Raw genomic sequence first — 13602 nt, forward strand, 5'->3', positions numbered from 1 at the left:
TACCAAGGTGAGGTTGTGGAAGACAGTTTCATGTCATGGAGCACAGCAACAAGACACAAGGTAGTTCTACTGCATCAGTGAGGTCTCTCCCAGACAAAGATTTCAAAGCAGACTGGGGTTTCAAGATGTGCTGTTCAAGCTCTTTTGAAGAAGCACAAAGAAACGGGCAACGTTGAGGACCGTAGACGCTGAGGTCGGCCAAGAAAACTTAGTGCAGCAGATGAAAGACACATCAAGCTTTTTACCCTTCAAAATCGGAAGATGTCCAGCAGTGCCATCAGCTCAGAACTGGCAGAATCCAGTGGGACCCAGGTACACCCATCTACTGTCCAGAAGTGGTCTTCATGGAAGAGTTGCAGCCAAAAAGCCATACCTCCGACGTGGACACAAGGCCAAGCGACTCAAGTATGCACGAAAACATAGGAACTGGGGTGCAGAAAAATGGCAGCAGGTACTCTGGACTGATGAATCAAAATTTGAAATATTTGGCTGTAGCAGAAGGCAGTTTGTTTGTCAAAGGGCTGGAGAGCGGTACAATAATGAGTATCTGCAGACAACAGTGAAGCATGGTAGAGGTTCCTTGATCATTTGGGGCTGCATTTCTGCAAATGGAGTTGGAGATTTGGTCAGGATTAATGGTGTTCTCAATGCTGAGAAATACAGGCAGATACTTATCCATCATGCAGTACAATCAGGGAGGCGTATGATTGGCCCCAAATTTATTCTGCAGCAGGACAACAACCCCAATCATACAGCCAAAGTCATTAAGAGCTATCTTCAGTGTAAAGAAGAACAAGAAGTCCTGGAAGTGATGGTATGGCCCCCACAGAGCCCTGATCTCAACATCATCGAGTGTGTCTGGGATTACATGAAGAGACAGAAGGATGTGAGGAAGCCGACATCCACAGAAGATCTGTGGTTAGTTCTCCAAGATGTTTGGAACAACCTACCAGCCGAGTTCCTTCAAAAACTGTGGGCAAGTGTACCTAGAAGAACTGATGCTGTTTTGAAGGCAAAGGGTGGTCACACCAAATATTGATTTGATTTAGATTTCTCTTTTGTTCATTCACTGCATTGTGTTGATTAATGAAAATAAATGATTAACACTTCCAGTTTTGAAAGCATTCTTTGTTTACAGCATTATTTCACACCTGCCTAAAACTTTTGCACAGTACTGTATGTGTGTGTATATATATATATATATATATATATATATATATATATATATATATATATATACTGTATATAAACAATAGATACAAGATAAAGTGTTGGGTTTCCACTGTCTATCCCCGGTCCTGGTTGTATTGGGTTTTAATATCAGGTTAGAATAAATATTGATGTTGACGTTGCATAAACAGTTTAATTTAATTGGTTTGAGACTCTGAAAGCCACTCTAAGTTAAGGTCAGGCTGAGAATGACAAGGGTGCTGGAGTCCTTATATAGCAATGCAGAAGTGGCAGGTGACATCAGACCATGACTCCCAGTGGAAGTGACACCAGTGGTCCTCCAGATTGTCCTTCTGTATTCTGGAGAAAACAGAACTTGTGTTAGTGGTGTCACCTTAAAAATATTAACCCAACATTCAAGCAATCTGTCATGATCAGACAGGACCTCATTTTATGTGCTTGAGGATGAAATCCTACTTGGCCAGGAGGCTATAACCAAAGGATTAAGGCCCAGGGTTATCCTTGGATTTCAACCCAATCAGGGTGAAGAAATAATGGATGGACAAGGAATGACTGGATATGATGAGTAATTAATCTCCAAGCAGAAGAGTTGGTAGTGCTCCTCTGACTACCCAGTTTGGACACCTGCAGGTTTGCCTGGGACTTGTAGTACAGAAGAGTGACCTCATGAGTGTCTAAAATGTCATAAAATATGAGAGGCTTGTATTCATATATACATACATATATATTCTATATATACATACATACATACATACATACTGGCAAAGTGATGACTCAGAGGCTAAGGATCTGCACTGGCATCTGGAAAGTTGCTCTGTACACACACACATAATCAATATATATGTATATATGTGTGTGTGTGTGTATAATATATATATATATATATATTTATATATATGAGAGATGTTCAAAAAGTTTCCACACTTTTTTAGCTCTATTTATTAAGAATTTCAAAAACAAATGTCGTCACTTTCCTACAGTCACCTCTCTTTGTGATGCAATTTTCCCAGCATCGTACCAACATTTTAATGCCCAATTACTACTCCTCCCGCCTTCACCATTTCCAATGAAAATATAAAAGTGCATAAACTTTTTGAACATCACTCAATATACAGTGTATGTATATATATATATATATATATATATATATATATATATATATATATATATATATATATATATATATAATATAATATACTGTGATCTGTAGCGAGAGTAGGGAGCAGCTTGAGGAGACCCTGGAGAGGTAGAGTTCTGCTCTACAGAGGAGAGGAACGAAGGTCAGTAAGACCACCAAGATAGAATACATGTGTGTGAATGAGAGGGAGGTCAGTGGAATGGTGAGGATGCAGGGAGTAGAATTGGAAAAGGTGGAGGAGTTTAAATACTTGAGATCAACAGTACAGAGTAATGGGGATTGTGGAAGAGAAGTGAAGAAGAGAGTGCAGGCAGGGTGGAGAGGGTGGAGAAGAGTGTCAGGAGTGATTTGTGACAGACGGGTATCAGCAAGAGTGAAAGGGAAGGTCTACAGGATGGTAGTGAGACCAGCTATGTTATAGGGACTGGAGATGGTGGCACAGGAGACAGAGCTGGAGGAGGCAGAGTTAAAGATGCTAAGATTTGCATTGGGTGTGACGAGGATGGACAGGATTAGAAATGAGGACATTAGAGGGTCAGCTCAAGTTGGACGGTTGGGAGACACAGTCAGAGAGGCCATTGGTTTGGACATGTGTAGAGGAGAGATGAGGGCTATATTGGGAGAAGAATGCTAAGGATAGAGCTGCCTGGTAAGAGGAAGGCCTAAGAGAAGGTTTATGGATGTGGTGAGAGAGGACATGCAGGTGATGATATGGAAAGATATGGAAGAAGATGATCCGCTGTGGCAACCCCTAATGAGAGTAGCTGAAAGAAGAAGATGATATATATATAATATAAATAAAATGTGCTGTGGTCATTCAAGGGAATGACGGGTCGAAAGAAAAGTTGGTGTGCAAACCTGCCCATCCCCATTTATGCACTAAGTCAACAAAAACAAATACAAGATGTGGCCTCTAGCAATATAAACAACTGTAAGAACCAATCTCTCTTATGACATCTTTAGATCACGCAGGATCAGAGTATAAAGGATATCCATCTCTTCGGTCCCCCAGTCAATGAGTGAAGCCTCCTTCTGGGTGGTTGTGCTTTTAGGGTCTGGGATCCTGAAGGGGTAGAGACAGTTGCCCTCACTAAGAGGTTTCTTGGTGCTGTGAAGGCAAAAGAAGACAATATAGTTAACGGTAGCACCCCGTCTCAGGCCACAGTTAAATTACACCTGGAGGGTGACTCTCTGACTTGTGTGACAATATATATAATACTGGGTCAGCATGTGCCACCCAACCCACAAGGGAAAGGAGATAAAAAGGCAAGAGAGGTGAACATGTGTAGGTAAAACCACCAAAATGGAGCCAACATGGCAGCTGGTTGAGTAGCACTAAGGGCTCATTTACACTTCACGCTCAGAATGCGTACGAGCCCGCATCATGGCTGCCACGCGTTCCCAGCGTTCATTTGATGCGTCCTCTGAGCAGGTCCTCAGAAATTAACGTAACGCATGCATGAGTTGAAGTACCAGCAAAAAGTCGGAGGGCGCAGTGTGCTAAAAGTTGGAATGTGACGTCAGAGTCTCTGTTTACTATCTACATGTGACAGAAAGCCGCTTTGAGGATCCTCTGAGATTGATGTGCACGCTTCGATGTTTGATGAATGGTTCAAGTTTAAGCACTTTATTGTGTTACTTTCTGTGACAGCCCCAAGGTGCATTTAAAGAAAAGTCAAATAATTCCAAATATGTCATATACAGTGTTAAGTGATCAAGTAACCAGAGCAAATTTATTATTACTCAAAGTACAGCAGCATAAATTGTTATTGCACCTGTTAATGAATAGTCCATTACATATTCTATATTGTATTACATTAGTATATTGCACATTACCAATATAGCTTATTGCACATGTTCAATTAAAAATGGTCTCAGACTGAGGAGATTCAGAGATCAGAAAGTTTAGGGTAGATGGGGGAAAAAGCTCTTTTTTAGTCTGTTTGTGCGCACACGGATTGACCGAAAGCGTCTTCCTGACAGGAGGAGCACAAACAAAGAATTTCCAGGATGAGTTTTGTCCTTGAGAATGTTTTTGGCCCTTCTCACACAGCAATGTGGTGAAGCAAAATGCAGACATACAGATGCATTCGTGGTGCTTTTATATTCAAGCGTCGCATATTCCCGATCATAATGACATGATACATTTTAAAAGTCTCACATACCGTCTCCTGTGCCGTCTTTTTTTTCTGGTGCTTCCTCTGGTACTGACAGCGGTGGCAAACAGCAATAGATCACCACACTGAGCACATTAAATGTATGATATTCCAACTCTCTGCACATTTAGAATTCTTAGATTTATACTTGATATCACTTTCATGATGAAATGCACTGATGTATGTATGTTACATTTTACAGATAAATTGGTAATTTTGTTTAAATAATGACTACTGTTAATAATGGGGGTGACACGATGGTGGAGCGGTAGCGCTGCTGTCTCACAGGGTGTCACGTCGCTGGTATTCCCTGCCTGGAGTTTCCATGTTTTCCTGCTGGGTTACCACAGTGGGCTCCGGTTTCCTTCCAAAAATATGCAGATGTGGTGACACTAAAATGACGCCAGTGTGTATGTGTGTGCTTGTATTCACCTTGCGATGAGCTAATGGCCCGTCCAGGGATTGTTTCTGCCTCGTGCCCAATGCTTGCTGGAATGCACACATACCTGGACTGATGGATTTAATCATTAAACATCCTTTTCAGAGATATTGTGGTAAGGTGTCATCAGAGTTTAATGGCTGTTCCAGGCAATTCACAACACAGATGATGATATCTCACACTGTCACCTGGTGGATTCCTCCAGATTTACGTAAAGTACACGCTCAAGTATAAACAGTACAACGCTTGCGTAGCAGGAGCGTCCTCTGCAGCATGCGTCGCATTGCGTGAAGTATAAATCTGGCTTAAGAGGATTAGCTTGCAGTGTTGAAAGGAGCAGTAGAGGCTGGACAGAGTTCGGTTTGTGCCGGTGGGTTTTTGCTGTCTTTCTTAGGACACCTTTCACAGGCATAACCGAAGGGGGCTAAATTAAGGAGGTGATTTCCACCTAATAGTCCTGCTCGGGCTTACTAACTCACTGTTTGAGGTTGTCTTTGTTCATTGTGTCGATAAAATATTTTCTCACATAAGTACCTGTAGAAAAAGAGAATGTGATAATTGTGTTGCAGAATTTATGGTAATGCATGGCTGTTTGCCATAGGTGGTCTTCCATATCCTTGGCTTTGAGCTGTGAGCCTAAAGATCTGCACTGATACCCATAAGGTTGCCAGTTCGAGACTTCATTACTGACAAAGGGGATCCTACACTGCTAGGCCCTTAACCTGCAATTGCTATACAATGGCTGACCCTGCACTCTGACCCCAAGGGGTCCATGAAAACTAAAAAATTCCTAATACAAGAAATAAAATAGAGTGGTCCTCAGTCTAATACACGTTGAGGACCACTGATGTGGAGGATAAGAGCCTGATACTTACACAGGAATGTGGTGTCTCTCTCCCTGTACCATTTAAATTACTTTGAATCGGTCATTAACACAAGTCTTATAAAGTCTAAGGTGGTCTGTCATGGAGGGACCTCTTATGACTCACCATCCGTGGCGCTTGTTCCTGGCTACCACAGCTGCAGGCGATCCGAGTGCGTGTGTGTGTGTGTGTGTTCGTGAATGGCAGTCGTTTTCAAATGACATAAAGGAGAAAGTAAATCTCTGAGGTAGACGTTCAATGGCTTCTCTCAGGCTGAAATAAAAAAAGCGCAGCACTGATTGCTGATGGAGTAGCCGACTGAACAGGCGCCATCACCCACACGGCCCCCGCTGTGAGGCAATGGAGATAATGGGCAGCCCTGTGAGGTGATGACATAATGGAAATGCAGAAAATGGGGGGCCACCTTTTGATTTGCAAAAATAATTCAAACCAGCGTACCCCTGTCCTTTGCAGAAGGCTCCATTCACGGTCTGCTGTTTACATAAGTCTGAAGTACTGAATACTTCGGCTCTGCCGTTATAAAACTTCCGTTTTTCCTTTTCAGTAATCCTTTGGTAAATGTTCCGGCAAAACAAGCTTATTCAGTTTGTTTGGGTTGAAATAAGCTATGAGAATAAATGTGAGAAAACATGAGGAGCTCTCGGCCATTTTCATTTTGTAAATGTAGACTCTCAGTGGGGGGAAAAAAGGTTGGAGACCCCTGATCTACAGTCTGCTATGGTGAAGGATGCACTGAGCTGTACCTCCTGTTCTGGAAAAGGCAATGCTACCTTATATACTAATACCCTTATGTTGGCCCATCAGGTCCTCTTCCTGAATGACTTCACTTCATTCGTAAGAAAAGCAAAATGATTCTTACAGAAACGAACCTCCGCGTTCACCTGACCTGACTTCCAGCGAGTTGAGTAGTTTTCCCTCTTGCGGCATCTCCTTCCCCTTTGGCTCCGGCACTCTCTCTTCCTCCTCCTCCTCCTCCTTCCCTTTTCTCCCGCCACTAATTTACATACAGTCAGCTCCTCCCATTACAGATTGTTTGACCCTCCGAGCCTGGTGCTCCCTTCCCCATGAACCATTGGCTGGCCTGGCACATTCAGCCATTTCACCATTAACCAGACAAGGGAAAGGTGCAAACTGCCAGTGACACCCACACATATCCGTGACAACCGTTACAAGCAACCTAGGTGTGCCATGGAAATAATCGTGTGGCACACCTGGGGCTGAACCTGAGAGGAACAACATCCTCAGGTGGTCCACTCTTGGTGGACTTTCTCATATACTCAGATATGAGGATTGATACTGAGTAAACCGCAAGACAAGGATTATATTTTCATACCATGAACATTAAAGAACCATCAACAACAAATCAAATTAACAATATATCCATCTTACTAACCGAAGGTTGTAAACCGGATATGGACGCAGGGCGCACCGAAGCGCACGCACACTGCTGCACAATATGGACGAGTCCACCACAGAGCAAAAAAATAGCGCAGCACAATATGGACGAACCCGCCACAGAGCAAAAAAATACCGCAGGGCGCATCGAGGTGCACTGCTGCACTGCAACAAGCCCGCCACAGAGCAAAAACATAAAACCCCGCCACAGAGCAACAAAATAAAAACGAGCCCACCACAGAGCACACAAGCCCGCCACAGCAAAAAAATAGCGCAGGGCGCATCGAAGCACACGCACACTGACGCACTGCAACGAGCCCGCCACAGAGCAAAAAAAATAAACGAGAGGATTCAAAGGTTGGTTTACAGTACGGAAACCCCAGAGGTCCATACTACATAGCATATTTGAATCACATTACAGTATTACAGCAATACATTATTAACAGTCCAGCCACAGAAAACACAGAAACGCCACCAGATGGAAAGAAACAATACACGAGCGCTCCGTATTAAACGTAAGTGCAATTACAATTCTTAACAGTAGACGCTGTATAGCTAACGGAGTCACGGCTCCAAAAACAAACAGCTCAACTAACGGAAATACAAAAACGAGCCTACATGGATACACACGATGAACGCAGGCGCCTACAACGCGTTTCTAAAACAGCGGAAGAAAAACAGTCATGGCTCCTACTTTGCCAGTAATGTTGATCACATAGCTGTCATTCAGTTTGGCGCCCGCCCCAGAGTCCAGAGTCAAACGCAGCGGCGTCCCGCCCAAACAACACAACCTGTTCACTACACTTGCTCTAATCCACTGTGACAGTGATATAGATCACATGACAGTCACAGACTCTAACCCAGCGGCTTCCCAGACTCAGTGGCTGGCACACGAACACCACAACCTGTAAACTGAACTTGCTGTGCTCCACTCTGCCAGCAGTCGGTATCAGCAAAGGCAACGGAATCACGTCTCCACAAAACGAGACCGCTTTACTACAGATATGCTTATGGAATTAAATGACATTTCCCCAGACGCACCCACCCTCCATATGTCATCCATCCAGATATCGGACGGAACAGAAACTGATTGCCATTCTTGGATTTCCGATTCGCTGGCGAATCACGGGCTTACTGGTTAAACAACTACAGTGATCCCTCGCTATATCGCGCTTCGCCTTTCGCGGCTTCACTCTATCGCGGATTTTATATGTAAGCATATTTAAATATATATTGCGGATTTTTTGCTGGTTCGCGGATTTCTGAGGACAATGGGTCTTTTAATTTCTGGTACATGCTTCCTCAGTTGGTTTGCTCAGATAATTTCATACAAGGGACGCTATTGGCAGATGGCTCAGAAGCTACTCAACTTACTTTTCTTTCTCTCTCTCTTGCGCTGACTTTCTCTGATCCTGACGTAGGGGGATTGAGCAGGGGGGCTGTTCGCACACCTAGACGATACGGACGCTCGTCTAAAAATGCTGAAAGATTATCTTCACGTTGCTACCTTCTGTGCAGCTGCTTCCTGAAACGACATGCTGCACGGTGCTTCGCATACTTAAAAGCTCGAAGGGCACGTATTGATTTTTGCTTGTTTGTTTTTCTCTCTCTCTCTCTCTCTCTCTCTCTCTTTCTCTGCTCCTGACGGAGGGGGTGTGAGCTGCCGCCTTCAACAGCTTTGTGCCGCAGTGCTTCGCATACTTAAAAGCCAAACAGCCCTATTGATTTGTTTGCTTTCTTCTCTGTCTTTCTGACAGTCTCTGCTCCTGATGCGTACTCCTTTGAAGAGGAAGATATGATTGCATTCTTTTAATTGTGAGACGGAACTGTCATCTCTGTCTTGTAATGGAGCACAGTTTAAACTTTTGAAAAAGAGACAAATGTTTGTTTGCAGTGTTTGAATAACGTTCCTGTCTCTCTACAACCTCCTGTGTTTCTGCGCAAATCTGTGACCCAAGCATGACAATATAAAAATAACCATATAAACATATGGTTTCTACTTCGCGGATTTTCTTATTTTGCGGGTGGCTCTGGAATGCAACCCCCGCGATGGAGGAGGGATTACTGTATTACAAAAGTAAAGTTGAATAAATCGGACTCTGCAGCTGCATGAATAAAAGGTACATTACTACTTCCGGTTAATGGAAAAAGCCCAAAAGTTGATAGAAATCTACGTTTTGTACCAAATACTTTTATGCAAAATTTGGTTGACCTAAGTGACAGCGTACTCAAGTTATCGTGTTTACACACACACACACATAATTCCAAAAATGGTGTTTTCGGACTCAGGGAGGTCTTAAACGTTGAGATTCAATGAATTCAAAAGAAGTTAATCAGCAGCAAAAACAGATCACTAATTAAGAAAAGGGTTAGAATGAAAACCAGCAGCCACCGCGGCCCTCCAGGACCAGTGTTTGAGACCACTGCTTTAGAGTCAGGTCAGGTCAGGTGGTAGAGCATTGCCGCTCCCACCATACGACCAAACAGCTTGGGTTCAGGATGGGAAGGAGCCAGAGGTGTAAAATAACAAAGGACGAGTCAAGTCAAGTCAAGTTGGGGAGCACGCACTGGTACAGCGCGTTGCCGCACCCACTACACGACGAAACAGATTGGTTTCCTGGTTGGCAACCCCCCAGGCAGACACACGGTCCAGTCCCACCCTCCAGAAATGATCTTCTATCTGCCGCACCAGGCGTTAGGTGGGCGACCCCTTGTCCTGGTCCAGTCACTCGGGTCCTCAACAATAAGCCAGATGACCCTAAGGGAATCTCGCCACTTGGCCGTAGTGCCGTAACTGACGCTCCCTCACATTGCAGGTCATGTGCCTCATTCAGGACTCCGTGAGCAACACAAAGACAAACCAGCGGGCCCCAAGGACCCTCTAAAGAGACACACATGAAGGAGTCCAGTCTTCATCTCAGGTCACTGGACAGCGTCCATGTCTCACAAACAGGGAGCACCAGGACTCTAAAGACTTGGACCTTTGTCCTTTTGCAGAGATATCAGGAGCGCCACACACCCCTTTCCAGCGACCTCATGACCCCTCATGCTCTTCATGGGAAGAGTCACCAGAGTCACGTGAATTTAGAGTCCTTTAAATAACTCCCTGTTAGGCATCATTGTATATTATTGTGAAGGATGCGCCGAGCCGTACCTCATCACACACAGTCCTTTACGCTGGCCTGTCAGGTCCTCTCCCGAGTGACTTCACCTCATCCAGAAGAAAAGGAAAGCGATTCTTACTGGAATGAACTCGGGTTCACCTGACTTTTTCCAGCGAGTAGTGTAGCGTTCCCTCTTGCTTTTTGCCGTCTGGTCTGGCACTTTCTCCCTTTCCCACCATGACTTTAGCTGTGGTCGGCTCCTCCCCTTTCAGTTTATTGGTCCCTCCGAGTCAGGTGCTCCTTTCCCCATGAACCATCAGCTGGCCTTACAATTCCACCATTATGAGGACTATGGAAAGGCACACACTGCCCATGATACACACACACACACACACACACTACATGGTTGTGACTTCAAGGCCACCCTGACACGTTCCGACCAGGAAGCATGGAGCTCTGTATACGAGAAAGTCCACCAAGAGTGGACCACCTGAGGATGTTGTTCCTCTCAGGTTCAGCCCCAGGTGTGCCACACAATTATTTCCATGGCACACCTAGGTTGCTTGTAACGGTTGTCACGGATATGTGTGGGTGTCACTGGCAGTTTGCACCTTTCCCTAGTCTGGTTAATGGTGGAACGGCTGAATGTGCCACACCAGCCAATAATTCATGGGGAAGGGAGCACCTGGCTCGGAGGGCCAAACAAAATGTAATGGGAGTGCCATTAGCCTCTTTACTGCCATCCGTTTCCATGCCCCGTTTGTCCTCTTCAGGGTCCAGGGTCGTGAATGCAAGTTAATTTGCAGGGAAATTGGCATTCTAATTACATTTAAAGGAATTGCTGTGTCATTTGGCCCAGTAAATGAATACTGTTATAAACTTGATTCCTTCAGGGGGGAGAGAGAAATAAAAGCAGCAATGCACACAGTCAGTGTGACCTTCACGTCACTAGCAGAACACTTCCAGATTTTATAAGTTGCAAGAAACTGCGTTAATGTAATCTGTTAAAAATTAATCATAAAGAGAAGAGGAGTATTAAATGATCCATTCTAAGCTTCCAATATCATTACTTTTTATTAGGCACTCTGTTATAATCATGCTGATATTGCTTGGAGAATGAGACTGTAAAAGAAAAAATAAAATAAAATATTCTGACTGACTGGGTTTTGTCCAAGTGAAATAAAAATATTGATGGCACAGTGGCTGGCAGTGCCATCCTGCAGTTAGGTTTGAGTTCCAGTCAGGTCATCGCATTGGTGAGGTCTGCATGTTCTACCTGTGCCCGGGAGGTTTGCTTTGGGCAGCCAGCATCCATGACGAGTTTGGCTGGTGACTCGGGAAGTTTTCTAGAAGTGTGGGTGGGCTGGCGTACCACCCAGTCTGTTGAGGTCCACAAACCAGTAGCATGTTCAACAGTGGCACTGGTGGCTCTTATGTGATGGCGTAACAGTGGCGTGCTGGTTACAGCAGCAGCTTTACAGACTAACACCTTGCCAGTACAGCCAGCCGATGCCCGTGTCTGCGTGAGTCTCTGCCTCAGGGTACTCCATCTCTCCAACAAATTCCAAAGCAGAGCAGATTAGGAGCCTATGAAAAGCACATTAAAAATGAACCACCGGCAGATAAATAGGGTGGCAGGTGGCCCCGCCTCTTGGGGGACCACTCACAAAACAAAGGCAACGGTAATACAGCAAAATTGAAAACGAGGAACAGTGCAAATAATTAACCAAGGTAAAAATGAACATAAAGAACATGAAACAAGGAACCTTGGCTAAAATATAATATCCAGGATCGGAGTCAGACATCCCCGGTATGCTGCTTTACTCAAAACTAGCAGTGCTACCCATTTAAGACGGTTTGAAATCTGAGTAATCAACATGAATGCTTGTAGTGCACCATCTGTTGGAATGTACTTTGCAATGTATGTAGTAATACAATATATTGCATTTGTCATTTCAACAGATGATGCATTACAAACATTTGTAGTAATAACATGCATTACTACACATGTTGGTCATGTGCCAGCTGTTGGAAAGACAAATGCAATGCCTATGTTTCTGTTACATGCTATTTGGTATAGCATTCATGAAAGCTGGGTTAATATTTGATGCACCGTCTGTTGGAAAGACAAATGCAATGCCTATATCTCTGTTACATGCTGTTTGGTATAACATTCATGAAAGCAGGGTTAATAATTGATGCGCCATCTGTTGGAATGACAAGTGCAATTCATATGTCTCTGTTACATTCCGTTTGGTATAGCATTCATGAAAGCAGGGTTAATATTTGATGCGCCATCTGTTAGAATGACAAGTGCAATGCATATGTCTCTGTTACATGCCATTTGGTATAGCATTCATGAAAGCTGGGTTAATATTTGATGCGCCATCTGTTGGAATGACAATTGTAATGCCTATATCTCTGTTACATGCTGTTTGGTGTAGCATTCATGAAAGCAGGGTTAATATTTGATGCGCCATCTGTTGGAATGACAAGTGCAATGCATATGTCTCTGTTACATGCCGTTTGGTATAGCATTCATGAAAGCAGGGTTAATATTTGATGCGCCATCTGTTAGAATGACAAGTGCAATGCATATGTCTCTGTTACATGCTATTTGGTATAGCATTCATGAAAGCTGGGTTAATATTTGATGCGCCATCTGTTGGAATGACAAATGTAATGCCTATGTCTCTGTTACATGCTGTTTGGTGTAGCATTCATGAAAGCTGGGTTAATATTTGATTCACCATCTGTTGGAATGACAAATACAATACCTGTGTCTCTGTTACTTGCCGTTTGGTGTAGCATTCATGAAAGCAGGGTTAATATTTGATGTGTCATTTGTTGGAATGACAAATGTAATGCCTATGTCTCTGTTACATGCCGTTTGGTGTAGCAATCATGAAAGAAGGGTTATTTGATGCGCCATCTGTTGGAATGACAAATGAAATGCCTGTTATTGCTAAAAAAATATTTGTGATGAGTCACTTGTTGCAAATGTGATTTTTGAAGCCAAGGCACAATGGCACAGAATCAGTACACAACACAGATCATGAAAACTGGCTCCCGGTCATCAAGGCCCGCATCTACAGTCATCTCTAAGTCCTCATCCCCGCATAATCCCTACAGTAGTAGGAATGTTATATGCCATTTGGTATGGGACTCATAAAAGCAGGGTTTATGTTTGTGATGCGTCACCTGTGGGAATGACAAATGCAGTGCAGATCCGCCACCGCCCTGATCGCTCTCTTTCACATAAACGAACACTTCATCCGGTGCTGGGTGTGCGACT

At 43.9% G+C, this 13602-nt stretch overlaps 1 protein-coding gene across 7 annotated transcripts in view; it reads left to right on the top strand.

The window, feature by feature from the left end:
* khdrbs2 (KH domain containing, RNA binding, signal transduction associated 2) overlaps positions 1 to 13602 on the top strand; it is a 784395-nt gene that overhangs the window by 407331 nt on the left and 363462 nt on the right. The gene's annotated exons all lie outside the window — the stretch shown is intronic.

The sequence above is a fragment of the Erpetoichthys calabaricus genome, chromosome 15 (genome assembly GCF_900747795.2).
Source record: "Erpetoichthys calabaricus chromosome 15, fErpCal1.3, whole genome shotgun sequence".
NCBI classification, from domain to species: domain Eukaryota; kingdom Metazoa; phylum Chordata; class Cladistia; order Polypteriformes; family Polypteridae; genus Erpetoichthys; species Erpetoichthys calabaricus.